Source organism: Podarcis vaucheri (assembly GCF_965113315.1).
Source record: "Podarcis vaucheri genome assembly, chromosome: 3".
Classification (NCBI taxonomy): Eukaryota; Metazoa; Chordata; class Lepidosauria; order Squamata; family Lacertidae; genus Podarcis; species Podarcis vaucheri.
This window is the reverse complement of record NC_138761.1, coordinates 127,254,131-127,270,581: the sequence shown is the minus strand read 5'-3', so window position 1 is coordinate 127,270,581 and position 16,451 is coordinate 127,254,131. Positions and strand designations below refer to the sequence as shown.

Sequence of the window (16,451 nt, the reverse complement as noted above, 5' to 3'; positions counted from 1 at the left end):
ATGTGCTCCCCTTGCTAAATTCTTTGTTGCTAAAAAGGACTGCAGCAGCTTATCAGAACTAGGAATAGATGTGCAAGTCTATATATGGTCTGTTTCAGTTTTGCATGTTTCCATTCTATCCCATTTCTGCATTAATATAAGTTATTAAAATAAATCATGTATTTTATCTCGGTGTCTGCAATTTAAAACACGTTTTATTTTAAAATGCTAATTTTATGTTGTTGTTTTTACTTTTTAGAGTCAATAACCAAATTCTAAAATGTGTACAAAATTCAAAGGATAGAATCATAGAATCATAGAGTTGGAAGAGACCACAAGGGCCATCGAGTCCAACCCCCTGCCAAGCAGGAAGCACCATCAGAGCACTCCTGACATATGGTTGTCAAGCCTCTGCTTAAAGACCTCCAAAGAAGGAGACTCCACCACACTCCTTGGCAGCAAATTCCACTGTCGAACATAATTATGTTCTGATCCATAGTAAGGTGTGACTTAAAAATTGTACCTATCCCTAGGACAAAATTCAGCAGGTGTGAGGCTCTCCCTCACCTCTGCCCTCATTAAATGCTGATTAGAAAGTTGAACATCACACCTTTACGTAGAGAGCAACAAAAAGTAGAGGGTGCCACTGTGAGAGGACGTGGTGTGACCATAATGAAGAAACTGCACTTTTGAATTTGCCATTACAGTGGTACCTCGCAAGACGAATGCCTCAGAAGACGAAAAACTCGCAAGACAAAAGAGTTTTTCGTTTTTTGAGTTGCTTCGCAAGACAAATTTCCCTATGGGCTTGCTTCGCAAGACGAAAACGTCTTGCAAGTTTGTTTCCTTTTTCTTAAAACCGCTTGAAGAGGTGCAGTTGCGACTTGACTGTGCTTCGCAAGACGAAAAATTTGCAAGATGAAAAAACTCGCAGAACGAATTAATTTCGTCTTGCGAGGCACCACTGTACTCTACTGTGTAAAGCGAATACTGCATAAGGAAAGCACATAGCCCCAAGGAATCCTTACCTCACATTTTCAAATATAACCCCGCTAGTTTCTAGCTATGCAAAACCCTGCTTGCTTAGGATTCAGCTTCACTGACTTCTCCTTGTTTTGTGCCCCATCTATGGTTTGGAACCTGGTGGTTGAAATATAGAAATTTTACTATTTCTCTCCCTTTGCATATTCTTTTTCAAGGTCTGGCATTGCTGTGAACACCATTGCTGTGAACATCGCACAAGGAAGGAGATAAGCTGGACTTGCTTGGGCCAGGCCAGGCCATCAGCTTCCATTTGACCAGTCCAACCATTCTGGGTACAGGGAATATGCAGAAGTGTCCAGTCCAAATTGGCAAAAGGTGGATAAAGGGTAGAAATCAAAAGAAAAAAGAGAGCAAGGGGCAGAATTAAGAAGAAGAGGAAGGATGAGCTTACTTAAAAATAATAACTGATTTAACAAAGCTGTAATTTGAAGAATGATAGGAACAGCAACAACAAGCCTCTTATCCTGAAAGGGTTAATTTGTTGTGTGCTGTTCTCAGCTTCTCCTGATAGGTTGAAAAGCTGGTCCTTTGCACTCCAGACCAGGACAGAGGCAGGAATCCCAGTTCCAACAAAGGCATAGCGAACCACACACTATTGGATTTCGTTCATCCATCACTAAAAGCAGCCTTCTGCCTGAATTTTAACTCTTGATCTGTTGGGAGTTAATGTTTTGGTCGGCCTGCTTTCATTGCATCATTAATTTTATCTAGCCTGAAGTCAAATCACCTACAGCTGCAGTCTGTGCATATCCACGAATGAGCTCTGGCAGAAAGAGGCCCTTGCATAAAATGTTGGGAGTTGGGACGTACTGTGGACTTGCTGTCTTGACAGTAAAGGTAAAGGTAAAGGTACCCCTGCCCGAACGGGCCAGTCTTGACAGACTCTGGGGTTTGTGCGCCCATCTCACATCTATTGGCCGGGGGCCAGCGCTGTCCGGGGACACTTCCGGGTCACGTGGCCAGCGTGACAACGCTGCTCTGGCGAGCCAGAGCCGCACACGGAACGCCGTTTACCTTCCCGCTGGTAAGCGGTACCTATTTATCTACTTGCCCCCGGGGGTGCTTTCGAACTGCTAGGTGGGCAGGCGCTGGGACCGAGCAGCGGGAGCGCACCCCGCTGCGGGGATTCGAACCGCCGACCTTTCGATCGGCAAGCCCTAGGCGTTGAGGCTTTAGCCCACAGCGCCACCCGCGTCCCTTGTCTTGACAGTAGCAAGGCACAAATTCAGAAATAGAGGTTTTTTCATTATTGTTGCTCATTGCTATTACAATGCAATAATTTTGGAGCACACACTCAAAAATACGTACATTAATTTGCACATCTTACTGTATAGTTAGGAAGAATCATAAAACAAATGCAGTGTTACCATTTTGTACCTGCAAGCATTAAACTGAGTAACTGTGCTTATTCTACAAAGCTTACTACACACAAAGTAGGAGATGCTCACAAACAGGTGTTTTATGCTTCTTCTTCTTCTTAAGTTCAAAGCTCAATGTCACTGTTATAAAAACTGTCATGACAGCTACTAGGAAACTGTGTTGGCCCGAGAGAAATAAGCAAAGAGTATCATCTATTTTCAGCAACCCTTCCGCTGATAGCAGGTTAAAGTCTGCCCCCTTTCTATCTGCTGAAGACCCCTCTGCAACTGTAGGTACCACTGTGAACTGCAAAGGGGGTAGCAGAGGCCCAGGTAGAGAGTCCTCAAGTCATGTCCAGTCAAAGGGGCAGGTTCTGCAGACACAGTAGACGGTGACTGCTGCAGAGAAGCCATATAGGAAGTTATGTTCTTTTTCTATGCTACTAGCAGCAAAGTCCAGTAGAAACCCATCACGGTGACACTGTTACCCTTTCAGGTGAGAGACATTGCCCTTCAGCTAGGGGCTCTTCAGCTTATCCTGCCACTTTCCCCTGGAGAAACCTGTTGTTTACTACTGAATCAGAACAAATGTCAGTAGACCTTTTGGACCTGTGCTTTCTAGGCGGCAGTTGTAGATGAGCTCTGAGTCTTGATGAAGCATTATTCCTAGTGAGCCCTTGTGGAAGGACTGCTATCAGTTGTTAAACTATTTTTTATTTTTAAAGGTTTCTCCAAAAGCCACTGTGGCTGCTCCACTTGTCCAGGTAAGTCCCCCCACCCACCAAAAAAACGCCTCAACATTCCCCCCCCCATCCCTGCCCCCCCAACTATGGTGGACAAGTGATCCTGATTCAGCCAAAGCTAGCGTACCAGATTGTCAGGGAACTGCCATCGGTTCAGGAGGGAGAGAGCAAAAGCCGAAAGGATTATAGAGAGCCTCCAGGGATCGTGGGAAGTAGCTCCTCCTCAATAGAAGAGAGTAAACATGGAGAGGAGGCGCAGGAGTCGGAAGTGGCGAGGAGGTCCCAGGATTCCTTGCCTGGGAGAAGCAGGGAGGAAAGGGGTCCTCCGCTCCCCACGCCTTCCTTGCGCAGAAAGCATCCGCGCAGAGAGGGGAGGCGCAGACTGGGCGTCAAGAAGCTGCTTTGCTGGAGAAAGTTTAGGAACCGCCCACTCACGGATTCTGCTAGCGAGAGGAGTGGGGCTCCAGACAGATAAGGTTTATTTTGGCAGCAAGAACAAGGCTTCACAGCCAAGCAGGGAGATATTTGCCTGCTTGCTCTCGAGCAACCCCTTGGAAACATAACACAGATGAAGCTGGCAAAAGTAATTTCTAATCATAAAGGTCACTTGGGTCTCTGATGACAAAGATGCGTCTAGGAGTACCCCCAGGTTATGCACTTCCTCCCTTAGTGGAACTGCAACCCCATCCAGAACAGGCAATTGGTCTCTCTTCTGGATATGGCAATCCTGTACACACAGAATGTCTATCTTCCCAGGGTTTGGTTTATTGGCCCTCATCCAGTCCACCACAGCATTAAGGCACTGGTCCAGGGCTTGCACAGCCTCTCCCAACTCCATCGTTCTGGAAATACTGAGCTACGTGTCATTAGCATACTGATGGCAGCATGCTGCAAAACTTCTAATGACTGCTCCCAGTAGCTCCATACAGATATAAAGTACCACCACTGTGATGAAATGGTTAGAGGGTTGGACTGTGACCTGGGTTCAAGGTTCAAGTCCTTACCCTGCAGAGCCCCATAGCACAGGTGATGGGGGTCGAAGAGAACTCCCCCAGTGTTACTCTCCAGACTTGACCATGCAGATAGGAAAGGAGTCCTTGTAGTGCAGTGTTTCTGATACCCATCCAATTCAGTCCAGAAGGAGACCATGGCCAATAGTATCAAAAGTGGCTGAGAGGCCAATTAAGAGAAGCAGCGTTGAACATCCCTTGTCTCTCTCCTGATACAAGTCATCCATCAGGGTGACTAAGGCAAATTCAGGCTTGAAACCAGGCCTAAACCCATACTGAATTGAATCTAGATCAGTCGTTCCCAATTGGTGGGTCTGCATAACCCACCCAGGGTGTCCGTGGCACCAGGCACATTAAAAAAACTACCGTAGAGATATCAACATTGTCATAAGTGGGGGTCCATGACTTGGCTTTTGAAACATCAGTGTCATCCAGGAACAGTAGCATTTGCTGTGCTGCCACCCTGTCTACTGCCTCACCCCCCAAAAGGGTATTGGCAAATGGCCATTGTTATTGGGTCGGGGGGGGGGGTTAAAGAGTAGCTTCACCACCTCCTCGTGAAGGGCAGTTGCACCACCCCATCATGCAGTGATGGGCACAAAACACCCTGGGCCCACCCCAGCTGGGGAAGGCTGGGGGAGACAAACCTACCTATGTAGCCAGGAAGGGAAAGGGATGAGATTCTTCCATATGCAAAAAAAATGAATCAAAAACCATCCAGCACACCCAGGAGAGTGTTTTCTTGGTCTGATGGCACAAATTCCCCCCTTCTCACCATTCTGCCAATAGTTATGGCAAACTCCAGTCAGTGCCACCATTTCAGATTCCAGACTGCAAATCTGCAAAGATTTAAGGAACCAGTCAATGGGAGGACTTATGAATCCACCTGTCACTCAGTACGTTTGGCCTGCAAGTGCTTCTACCCCCTGCATTGATACTGAAAGCAAAATAAAAGCTTGTGAACCCCATGCTGCCCTTTTAGGGGTCAAACTGTCTCCCAAATTGTGCAAGGATTAAGTGTTATCCACAAGAATGCTGCTTGCTGTTGAACATCTATTCTGTCCATATGATTGATTTCCTTCACCACTGTCTAGTCTGGCTGAAGGTGATTCCTTCTAAATGAAGATGCCCAAGTCCACTAAAAACACAATCTTTTTCAGATTACCTTGAGCAAGGTGACCGGCTGTTGTTTTATGGAAAGTGTATTGCAGATCAAGACTACATACCACCTAACAATCCTGTCTGAATTATACCCTTAGGCGTATATGAGGCCACCACAGAGAATTTCTGCATGATCTTAGGAAATATTTCTAGGAGGAGAGAGTAAAAATCAAGTTGCTTAAAACAGGCATCAGAATATGAGCTCAGGTATCCTATGGCGTGAGCAGGAAAAAGACAACTCTATTTTAGTGACCACCATTATTGAAGCAGCAGTCAAACCCCTGATTCAAATCTGAAAGAAAAAGCAATGACTCAACATGGAAATGTTTTCTGCTAATTAATTCTATGAACTACATTTTATAAAGTGATGGATAAGAGAGATCCATAGAGCTGAGGTCAAGCTGGGCAAATTTTATTTTATTTTTATTTAAAATAAGAATGTACAGAACATGTTTTTGAGTCCCACACACACCCCAAAAAAACCCCCAGAAGGGCCTAAAGTGTTTTATGTGGAACATGAGGTGAGACTAGGATTGCTCAAGTCCGTCTAGGTTTGAGTTTGCTTTTAGGTTTGCTGCAAACAAATTACTTGCCTCTGCCACTTGAACTCTTAGTCACATATCAGCCAACTAACTGGCTATTCACGTTTCATTACAATGTTGTGCCTAAACAAATAAGACATGAGATCAAATTTTTTAAATGACAAGCCCAGATATGTGCCCAGAGTTTGCACACAACATTCAGGCTGGTTTCTGGTTTGGATGCCTCTCTAAAAGAACTTCATATTTATTAAAGAAAGGCAAACACCTTGCGAGGCCTGGCTCTAATAGAAGTTTCTCCATTTTCATTGCTTTACCACATTGCCTGAAGAGTAGCAGGGAAGAGTCATTTTGGCAGTGGGAGAGGGAGGGGGAGGCCTCAGGGTCACCCTCTTGAGAAAGGATGGCTGCCTGATTAAATCTATGAAACGAAACAGCTGCAATCAGGTAGCATTCTGCCTGGGAGCCGGGAGCTGGGCCAGCTGGGCACTCTTTCAAACTCCCAAGGTCAGAAAAGGTTGGGACACCACCAGGAATGTGAGGAGAGACAGTCTGACGATGGGGAAGAACTGAGGTGCAACTTTCTATTTCCATAAATGAGTCAACAGATGGATGAGGTCACCATTGGGTTTTAGAGAAGGAAACATTGTCTACCAAGGCAAGAAATAATGGATATTGCCCTGTATCTGATTATATATATACAGTTGTACCTTGGTTTTTGAACAGATTGCATCCTGGGAGTCAAAGGAACTATTAAAAAACCAAAGCGCAGCTTCTGATTGGCTGCAGGAGCTTGGAAATTGTGGGGACTCTTTGCCAAGTCCCAGGTGGAATATATATAAAAAAAATTAAAAATTGTCCAGTAGCACCTTAGAGACCAACTAAGTTTGTTTTATATATATATATATTTCGACTGCATCAGACCAACACGGTTACCTACCTGAATCTAGATCCTAGGTGGAAGTTCCACTTCTCCATGGGCGCTGCCTGGCTTTGAGCCCACGGCAGTCCCTGCACATGCCCAATGGGTTGGCAAAAAGGCTGTAGCAATTGTCAAAGGATGCTGGAATCTTATTTGCAATAATGCAATGAACTAACAGCCTGAATGGACTTGGGAAAATGATATCATGCTAACTAACATTTGAGGCACACATTAAATTGTTGATATTTACGGTGGGGTTTCCCCCCACAAAACAGTATCTTTTAAATGATATGCGAAAACTGATAAAATAGATTGATATCTATTCACAAATCCTAGATTATTCTATCAAAAAAATTTCCTAACAAGCCTTTTGTGGAGATTGTTGTTTCTTTTAAGCTATTGACCAATGGAACTATTTTTAGAAGAAATAAAGTTTTCCAAGGTTTAAAAAACAAAGTTTTGCTGGAAATTTACTGATCCATCCTCCTAATTATGATGGCTCCAAAGGAGGCCAGAGGGTATTCTGTTGCTATTAAAATAAACAAAAACCTCAAAGGAAAAACCCACAATAAATTTATTTTTAAAAATATAGCATAAAGCGGCAACACAAGACAACATAATCTAGGATTTTTTGAGATGAAAGTAGAATCCTCACATTGTGGGAGATATTGTGACCTTCCCAATGAGCCCTCTTTTTTGTTACATTTGCCTATTTGTGCTTTAAAAATTCATGCAAGCAAAGTGGTCAAAAAATAGCTGATGTTCCAAGCCTTTATAATGGAAGCAGTGGGAAACATGAAACCCATATCAAGCAAATTTATTTGGTGTTCTCTAGAGTTCTGATTTTTCTGATGTTTTGATACATTTTCTGGCTGCACTTAAAAATGTAGAGAGTGAAAAAAGCTCCACAGAGCACTAGATGTCCCACAAGTAGCACCCACCAATCTTGTAACATCCCAACTGTTATGTACTGAGCTAGGATCCTAGAACAATAGGCACGCAGGATCCTAGAGCACAACCACCAGATTGGCCTGCAGGTCCCAGGAGGAAGCTCACCAGCCTATTAGGTCTGGAGGATCATGGAATGCAACAACTGATTGGCCTGCAGGAGCAGCCCAGTCAGGCCCCAGAAGGGAAGCAGAGTCAGCCAATCACACAGGACCCAATTCAATGTTTACAAGCTGCAATAAAGAGCATGAAATTACCACGCAACTCCGAGTATATTTCACTAACACAAGTGAGCAGCGCCACAGGCCCTTCTGCAATGACACTTATATTTCCACAGTGAAAAAGGAAGGAGATACAGAGAAGGAGCCAACATCTTGGACCCTCAGGAAACTCTGCCTAAGAGAAGATTATTAACTAGCTCGTGGAAGTGGAGCTGTTGTTGGATTATGCTGCCACCCTAGGAGAGGAATACAGATTTCATTTACTATAGCCTGCTTACTTTGTGCCGTCCCACAGAAGTGCAGACACCTGCCCCTGGGGCTGATGTTTCCAAACACATTTCCTCAACAGGCCACTCAACAGCCACCATAAACCAATGCCTTTCACCACTGTTGACCTGAGGTACATTCAGACTGTTGACATGGAGTCTGCAAGATCCTTTGATTTTTTAAAATGTTATCTTATGTCCCATTTAAATGAAAAACTAAATATGGTAGGGTAACTACTTTCAACTGCAAGGGGGAGATACATAAAACATGCCTTGCTTGTATTGCTCTTCCATGCTTATCCCAGGCGGGCAAAAACATTTGACCTGGGCTGTTCCAGCCACAATGACAACCACATGCCTTAGAGGTGGCTGCAGTTAGGTGGATACACATCAATCGGACTTATCCATGTTTGCAAAGTGCTTTTATATCCTGAGATGAAAAGGCCATGTGTAAAAGCCATCCCTTATTAAGGCTACTACTGCCCACAGGTTCAGAAAGGGGGATTCCTTTTCTACTGAAAGACCACATAAAGAATTCTCTATTTCTCTTTTTCATCTAATATCAAGGAAGTTGTTGGGATTCTGAACTGGTGCCTGAAGGGCTGGGTGGACGCAAGCAAACTGAAGCTCAATCCAAACAAGGCAGATGTGCTCCAGGCCAGGAGGGAGATGACTTCTTTCATTGGGTAAAAACTCTGAAAAGTGGCAGCAGGCTAGTTTCTCACAAAGCAAATGGGGAGAAAAGTTGCTGCCCATTTTGTCTCATATCTCAGGTTATGTTCACAAGAACTGAAAAGTGTTAAGTCAACACTCCTTGCTTGACTGAGGAAGTTTGAGCTCCTGAACAGAAGGGATCTCACACAACAGGCACTGCAAAATGTTCTTTCAGTCCCAACTAATATTAGGGGAGGATGTAGCAGACCAGCAATCTCAGATTACTACACCTGTGGAAAATAGAATTTGATTCTATCCTGCACAACACATTAGATATTCCAGAAATTGCTAACACTGAAGTGTCCACTCACCACACATTCCCATTAGAAATATTACCACTAGCTTTTACTTTAAGTGCAAAGCATGTCGTTTCACATGTAAGAGAAACTCAGCTGCAACTAACTAGCAAACCAACAAAACAATCCTCTACTAAATGTCGAAACCAATAGCTTCAGCTCCGTCAGTCCTGTGGTCCACAGACACACGTCCCCCTGAGGAGTAGATGCAGAAAAGAGTCATACATGGGGATGTCACTCGCATTACTTAGAGCACGGTTGGAAGAGCATTCATTTCTCATGATAGACCGCGAAGAACCTGACTAAAACAGAAATGGCTGCGCTGGTTCATCTACTGTATATTTAAGTGCTTTGGCATTTATCCTTTATATTTCCAAATAGCTTGTAAGACTTTTTTGTAGATCATAATGATTTTAAAGAAATTTCAAGTGAATGGAGATCAGGCTGCCTTTGAAAATAAAAAATAAACTGACTTTTTTTAAATGCACATGTGACCAGAATACTTAACTGACAATAATAATCATTCACAGGTACCAATGTTATTTCAGAACAGAGGCAGACTAAACTTCTGTGCACCTAACAGAGGAAATCAAAACTATGATAATTAAAGGCAAATAGGCCTAGAGCAAAAATGCCTCTGTAAGATAAGCGAAAATATATTTCTATCATCTATACTTCATTTGTTTTTCTTGAAGACATTTAATTTATTTTTAAGCTAATAGATTAAACATTCTTCTCACAGTTCCTACAACTTTCTTAAATATGTGAGGAATACCCACCAGGCTAGGACCACCAGCAAATTTTTATGATTTCTTTACACTACAAATATTTGGCAGAACTCAAATTACCCAATAAAATAAACCTGTGGATTCATCTGCAGTTTTAGCTCCCAAGTATTTTTGGGCTTCTTCCCAAAATAACTGATGCCCATCATAGTCCAATATCAAAAGAAAATACATCTCAATTTTCATTTCATGGCCACCATCTGTTATTTAAAAACAAGAGTACACACCATAGCTGTCAAGGTGAATTGAAAGCATCTTATACTGAGTCAAGAATCCAGTTCAGTCAACTTTGACGGGCAGCATCTCTCCATGGTCTGAGCCAGACGTCTCTCCTAACACTGCAGCCTGAGTCTCTTTTAACCAGAGATGACAAGCCCGTAACAGGAGCCCGTCACATGAGCTATTGCCCCTAGGAAGGAGTGAACCCATGTAGTCACCCAACAGTCTTTGGTTCCCACAATCCCTCAAACTAGCGAGGTACAAAATTTTGCAAAGTTAGTATTTTGCAGCAACAGGTAATAGAACAGGCTGCTTCATCAAATCACTGCTTCTTTGGGGCTGATAACCCAAAATGTCATTGGACTCACATTTGGAAAATGTTGATTCAGGAGAGTAGCACAATAATGCCAAACAACTTAATTAAAGTCACCGTCTAGCCTTTTGGGCAAGATATATTGAGTGGAATCTGATTTTTTTAAAGCCCTGTGCTCTTGGATTTTAACTGCAATCGGTATGCTGAGTGCAACATTGATTGCCATTAATTCCCTAAAATGTGTCTCTAAACTGTCCAGTCTGGGATGAAACATTGGCATCATAGAATGCATCTGCGGCCTGGTTCAGCTCTCACTGGAACCAAAGAATTTCCCCCCACTGATTTCAATGAGCTGCCTTTGAATTAAAGTCTTTGCACTTCAGCTCCACAGTTGTGCAGGATTTTCCAGCATAGAAAGCCACAAAAAGGTCAACAGTAAAAATGCTTCTCCTCCTCTGATGACTTTATTTCTAAAACTAGCTGAAACCTGTGGGGAAGGGCTCTCTTAATACCACCTTCAACAATCAGAACTGGCTTTTCTTCCTGTCATTGCCCAGTCAAATCAGATTAGAAAGCTCACCATGAATAGAACTTGACTGAGATCAAGCCAGAAGTTCCAGGATTCACAAAAGCCTTTCCATCCCAAAACCTTGTGTGTTTTTTTAAAAAAAAATTTCATACTTTTTACAAATCTCATAAACCACTCATAGGCCATGTCCACTTTGCATAGTTGCCAACAGACAGGAATGTGGCATTTGTTTCCAATTTCAGACTTACAACTTCAAGGCTGCCTTGTTTGCTTCTGCGTCATATTATACCTAGAAAGGCTGAAGCTGGATCTACATTGATCTTCTAAACGTTATTGAATGTCCTATAAGTTTCAATGGCAGTTTCTCATTGTCGGTGGCTTGCAGCCTTCTGGTGTCACATTTTAATACAACATTTTAACGTTATAAATGACAAGTGTAGATCCATCCCGTGATTGTCTTATACCATATTTAGGCAAGACTGAAGACCCTGATGAAGAGAAGAAGAAGAAGAGTTTGGATTTGACATCCCGCTTTATCACTACCCGAAGGAGTCTCAAAGTGGCTAACAATCGCCTTTCCCCTCCTCCCCCACAACAAACACTCTGTGAGGTGAGTGAGGCTGAGAGGCTTCAGAGAAGTGTGACTAATGGAAACATTGGATGAGCCAAAGAGCTGCAGCTTATCTGACCATTTTGAACCCATGCAATAAACAGTAGCAACCACTGCTGCTGACTGCTATGAGGCATTGGGTGTATGTGACAACAATATTGCCTATTTCAGCATCTGTCAAGATGTGGTAGTAGAGGCAACAGGTGTCTCAGCACCATGCAAAAGCACCTGGTGTTAGTCTCCTGGTGATGACAGGCAAGGCGGGTTTTCTCCACCCCTTGGAGTTACCCTTTAGCAACAATCAGCAATTCCTGCCAATGAACTGCTTCACTCCCACCATGGAAAAACTGGCCTAATCTGCATATTGTTTTGCATGACAACAGTTCATGTCAACTTAGTGATGGTGGAATTGTGGTCTTTATGGCGTGGTGTTCATCATCAGGCATACAGGACGTTTTTAAAATATACAAAGTGTGGGAAAGCTCAAAACCCCCCACCTAGAATCATAGAGTTGGAAGAGACCACAAGGGCCATCGAGTCCAACCCCCTGCCAAGCAGGAAACACCATCACAGCACTCCTGACATATGGTTGTCAAGCCACTGCTTAAGACCTCCAAAGAAGGAGACTCCACCACACTCCTTGGCAGCAAATTCCACTGTCGAACAGCTCTTACTGTCAGGAAGTTCTTCCTAATGTTTAGGTGGAATCTTCTTTCTTGTAGTTTGGATCCATTGCTCCGTGTCCACTTCTCTGGAGCAGCAGAAAACAACCTTTCTCCCTCCTCTATGTGACATCCTTTTATATATTTGAACATGGCCCTTAACCTCCTCTTCTCCAGGCTAAACATGCCCAGCTCCCTTAACCGTTCCTCATAAGGCATCGTTTCCAGGCCTTTGACCATTTTGGTTGCCCTCCTCTGGACACGTTCCAGTTTGTCAGTGTCCTTCTTGAACTGTGGTGCCCAGAACTGGACACAGTACTCCAGGTGTGGTCTGACCAGAGCAGAATACAGTGGCACTATTACTTCCCTTGATCTAGATGCTATACTCCTATTGATGCAGCCCAGAATTGCATTGGCTTTTTTAGCTGCCGCGTCACACTGTTGGCTCATGTCAAGTTTGTGGTCAACCAAGACTCCTAGATCCTTTTCACATGTACTGCTCTCAAGCCAGGTGTCACCCATCATGTATTTGTGCCTCTCATTTTTTTTGCCCAAGTGCAATACTTTACATTTCTCCCTGTTAAAGTTCATCTTGTTTGTTTTGGCCCAGTTCTCTAATCTGTCAAGGTCGTTTTGAAGTGTGATCCTGTCCTCTGGGGTGTTAGCCACCCCTCCCAGTTTGGTGTCATCTGCAAATTTGATCAGGATGCCCTTGAGTCCATCATCCAAGTCATTGATAAAGATGTTGAATAAGACCGGGCCCAAGACAGAACCCTGTGGCACCCCACTAGTCACTCTTCTCCAGGATGAAGAGGAACCATTGATGAGCACCCTTTGTCTGCAAGGCCAGTGAGGAATCTGTTTGACCTTATGCTCTTGGCTGAGTTTGACATCCAACAAATATCCGGGTAATTGAAGTCCCCCATTACTACTGTCTCCCTTCCTTTTGCATGCTTGGCCATCTGTTCCAGGAAGGCATCATCTATGTCCTCCGTTTGGCTTGGGGATCTATAGTAAACTCCCACAATGAGGGTGTATGTGGCAACTTTGCTGCCACATACACCCAGACAACACCATTACATACATACATACATACACCTCGGGACTATTTAATTGCTCATCGTCTAACATTGTGTATGCCATCAAATGCCAACAGTGTCCTTCACGGAGTGCCCATGACGGAGCCTCAAGAACATCTTATAGGGTTTTTATGAAAACCTACGAGATGGCAGTGAAGGCTGCTAAGAAGTCCTACTTCTCGGCCTCCATTGCATCCGCTAGCTCTCGCCCGGCACAATTATTTAGTATAATTCGGTCTTTAACGTCCCTCGAAGGACAGCCAAATTTAAATAACAATTCGACACACAGCTGTGAGGCATTTGCGAGCTTTTTTGCGGAGAAGGTCCTGTTGCTCCGCCATGACCTCCATGCCAATTTGGATACAATAAAGGAACTGGAGGCCCCTCGACTGTCCTCGGGTCCAGTATTGGACCACTTTGACCGGATATCCCCAGCTGATGTGGACAGACTCCTCCGAGCTGGAAAGCCCACCACTTGTCCTCTCGACCCGTGCCCGTCTTGGCTGATTAGAGCATGTCCAGACGAGGTGCGGGCCCCCCTGGGGGATATCATCAATTTGTCCCTTTGCACCGGGACATTCCCAGGGGAACTGAAGGAGGCAGTGGTGCGTCCGCTCTTAAAGAAAACATCATTAGATCCCTTAGATCTATCCAATTACCGCCCAGTTTCGAATCTTCCATTCCTGGGTAAGGTGATTGAGAGAGCGGTTGCTGAACAGCTTGGTAGGTTCCTGGATGAAACATCGGCTCTGGATCCATTCCAGTCCGGCTTCCGTGCTGGTCATGGGACCGAGACGGCTCTGGTCGCCCTAACAGATGACCTTCGTAGACAGCTGGATCCAGGCGGGTCGGGGCTGCTGATTCTTCTAGATCTGTCAGCAGCTTTCGACATGGTCGATCACGAACTTCTGGACCACCGCCTCGCCGACGTGGGGATCCAGGGCACAGTCCTTCAATGGCTGCGCTCGTTTCTCTCTGGTCGGGGACAGAGGGTGGTGCTTGGGGGGGAACTGTCATCCCGCCACTCCTTGGTGTGTGGAGTGCCTCAGGGTGCGATTCTCTCCCCGATGCTTTTTAACATCTTTATGCGCCCCCTCGCCCAGCTTGTCCGGAGTTTTGGGCTGGGCTGCCATCAGTATGCTGATGACACCCAACTCTATCTGTTGATGGATGGCCATCCTAACTCGGCCCCAGACACACTGGTCAGATGCTTGGAAGCTGTGGCTGGATGGTTACGTGGGAGCCGGTTGAAGTTAAATCCTTTGAAGACAGAGGTCCTCTGGCTGGGACGGGACGATATGGGATTGAGGGGGCAACTCCCATCTCTTGCGGGGGTGCAATTAGTGCCAGCACCGTCCGTTAAGAGTTTGGGTGTAATCTTCGAGACCTCCCTCTCCATGGAGGCGCAGATTGCAGCTATAACAAAGGCGGCATTTTTTCATCTCCGCCAAGCTAAGCAGTTGGCCCCTTACCTCTCTCGCCCTGACCTAGCCACTGTGATCCACGCGACGGTCACCTCCAGACTGGATTATTGTAACTCGCTCTACGTGGGGCTGCCCTTGAGACTGACCCAGAAACTCCAGCGGGTGCAGAATGCCGCAGCGAGACTCCTTACGGGGTCTTCGCTGTGGGATCACATTCATCCGGTGCTATACCAGCTGCACTGGCTCCCGGTGGAGTACAGGATCAGGTTTAAGGTGCTGGTTTTAACCTTCAAAGCCCTATACGGCCTAGGACCCTCGTATCTACGGGACCGCCTCTCCTGGTATGCCCCACAGAGGAACTTACGGTCCTCAAATAAAAACATCTTGAAGGTCCCATGCCACAGAGAGGTTAGGCTGGCCTCAACTAGAGCCAGGGCTTTTTCGGCTGCGGCTCCAACCTGGTGGAACGCTCTGTCACAAGAGACAAGGGCCCTGCAGGACTTGACATCTTTCCGCAGGGCCTGCAAGACAGAGCTGTTCCACCAGGCCTTTGGTTAGGGCACAGCCTGACTCCCTCCTTTGGCAATCTTTACAATACTTTAGTTTATGGTTGCCATCAATTTTGATTTTAATTAATTCTTATGATGTTTTTATAATGTTGCACTATTCTAGTGTTGTTAGCCGCCCTGAGCCCGGCTTCGGCTGGGGAGGGCGGGATATAAATAAAATTTATTATTATTATTATTATTATTATATTGGACAAACAGGCCAAACCTTACGCCAAAGAATAAACGGACATAAATCTGACATCAAGAATCACAAAACAGAGAAACCAGTAGGAGAACACTTCAATCTCCCAGGACATTCTATACAAGATCTCAAAGTAGCTGTTTTACTACAAAGGAATTTCAGAAATAGACTGGAAAGAGAAGCTGCTGAATTGCAACTCATTACCAAACTTAAAACCATGGAGAGACCTGGTCTGAACAAAGACATTGGATTCTTATCTCATTATACATGACTAAGCCATTTCTCACCTTCTCACTCCTTGCCTTTTCCTGTAAGACCTATTACAGTCGTTAAGAGTCGTCAACAGGCTCATCTCAGCTATCTGCCAATCTCCCATTCCCACCACCCTTCTGAGTAATACCCCTCCCCACCTTCTCACTATATAGAAGGATCTAGCAACTTCTGTTTCAGTGTATCTGAAGAAGTGTGCATGCACACGAAAGCTCATACCAAGAACTAACTTAGTTGGTCTTTAAGGTGCTACTGGAAGGAATTTTTTTATTCCCACAATGAGGTCTCTGTTATTCTTCTCTCCCTTAATTTTGACCCAAATGCTCTCACTTTGGCTTTGAGGTTCTAAATCTTGGATCTCTTCACAGGTATACACATCCCTGACATATAACGCCACTCCTCCTCCTTTCTTGTCTGGTCTGTTTCTCTGAAATAGATTGTATCCCTCCATTATTACATTCCAATCGTGGGACTTATCCCGCCAGGTTTCAGTGATGCCTATTATGTCATATTTAGTTTGCTGTACCAAGAGCTCAAGCTCACCTTGTTTATTTCCCATGCTTTGCATGGGAAATAATCACCTGTTCACCTGAAATGCCCTTTGAATTC

At 44.7% G+C, this 16,451-nt stretch overlaps 1 protein-coding gene across 8 annotated transcripts in view; it reads right to left on the bottom strand.

The window, feature by feature from the left end:
- The window catches only part of RUNX2 (RUNX family transcription factor 2), a gene marked incomplete at its 5' end in the record, with an annotated part of 245,008 nt that overhangs the window by 1,084 nt on the left and 227,473 nt on the right, over positions 1–16,451 (bottom strand). The window lies entirely within an intron of this gene.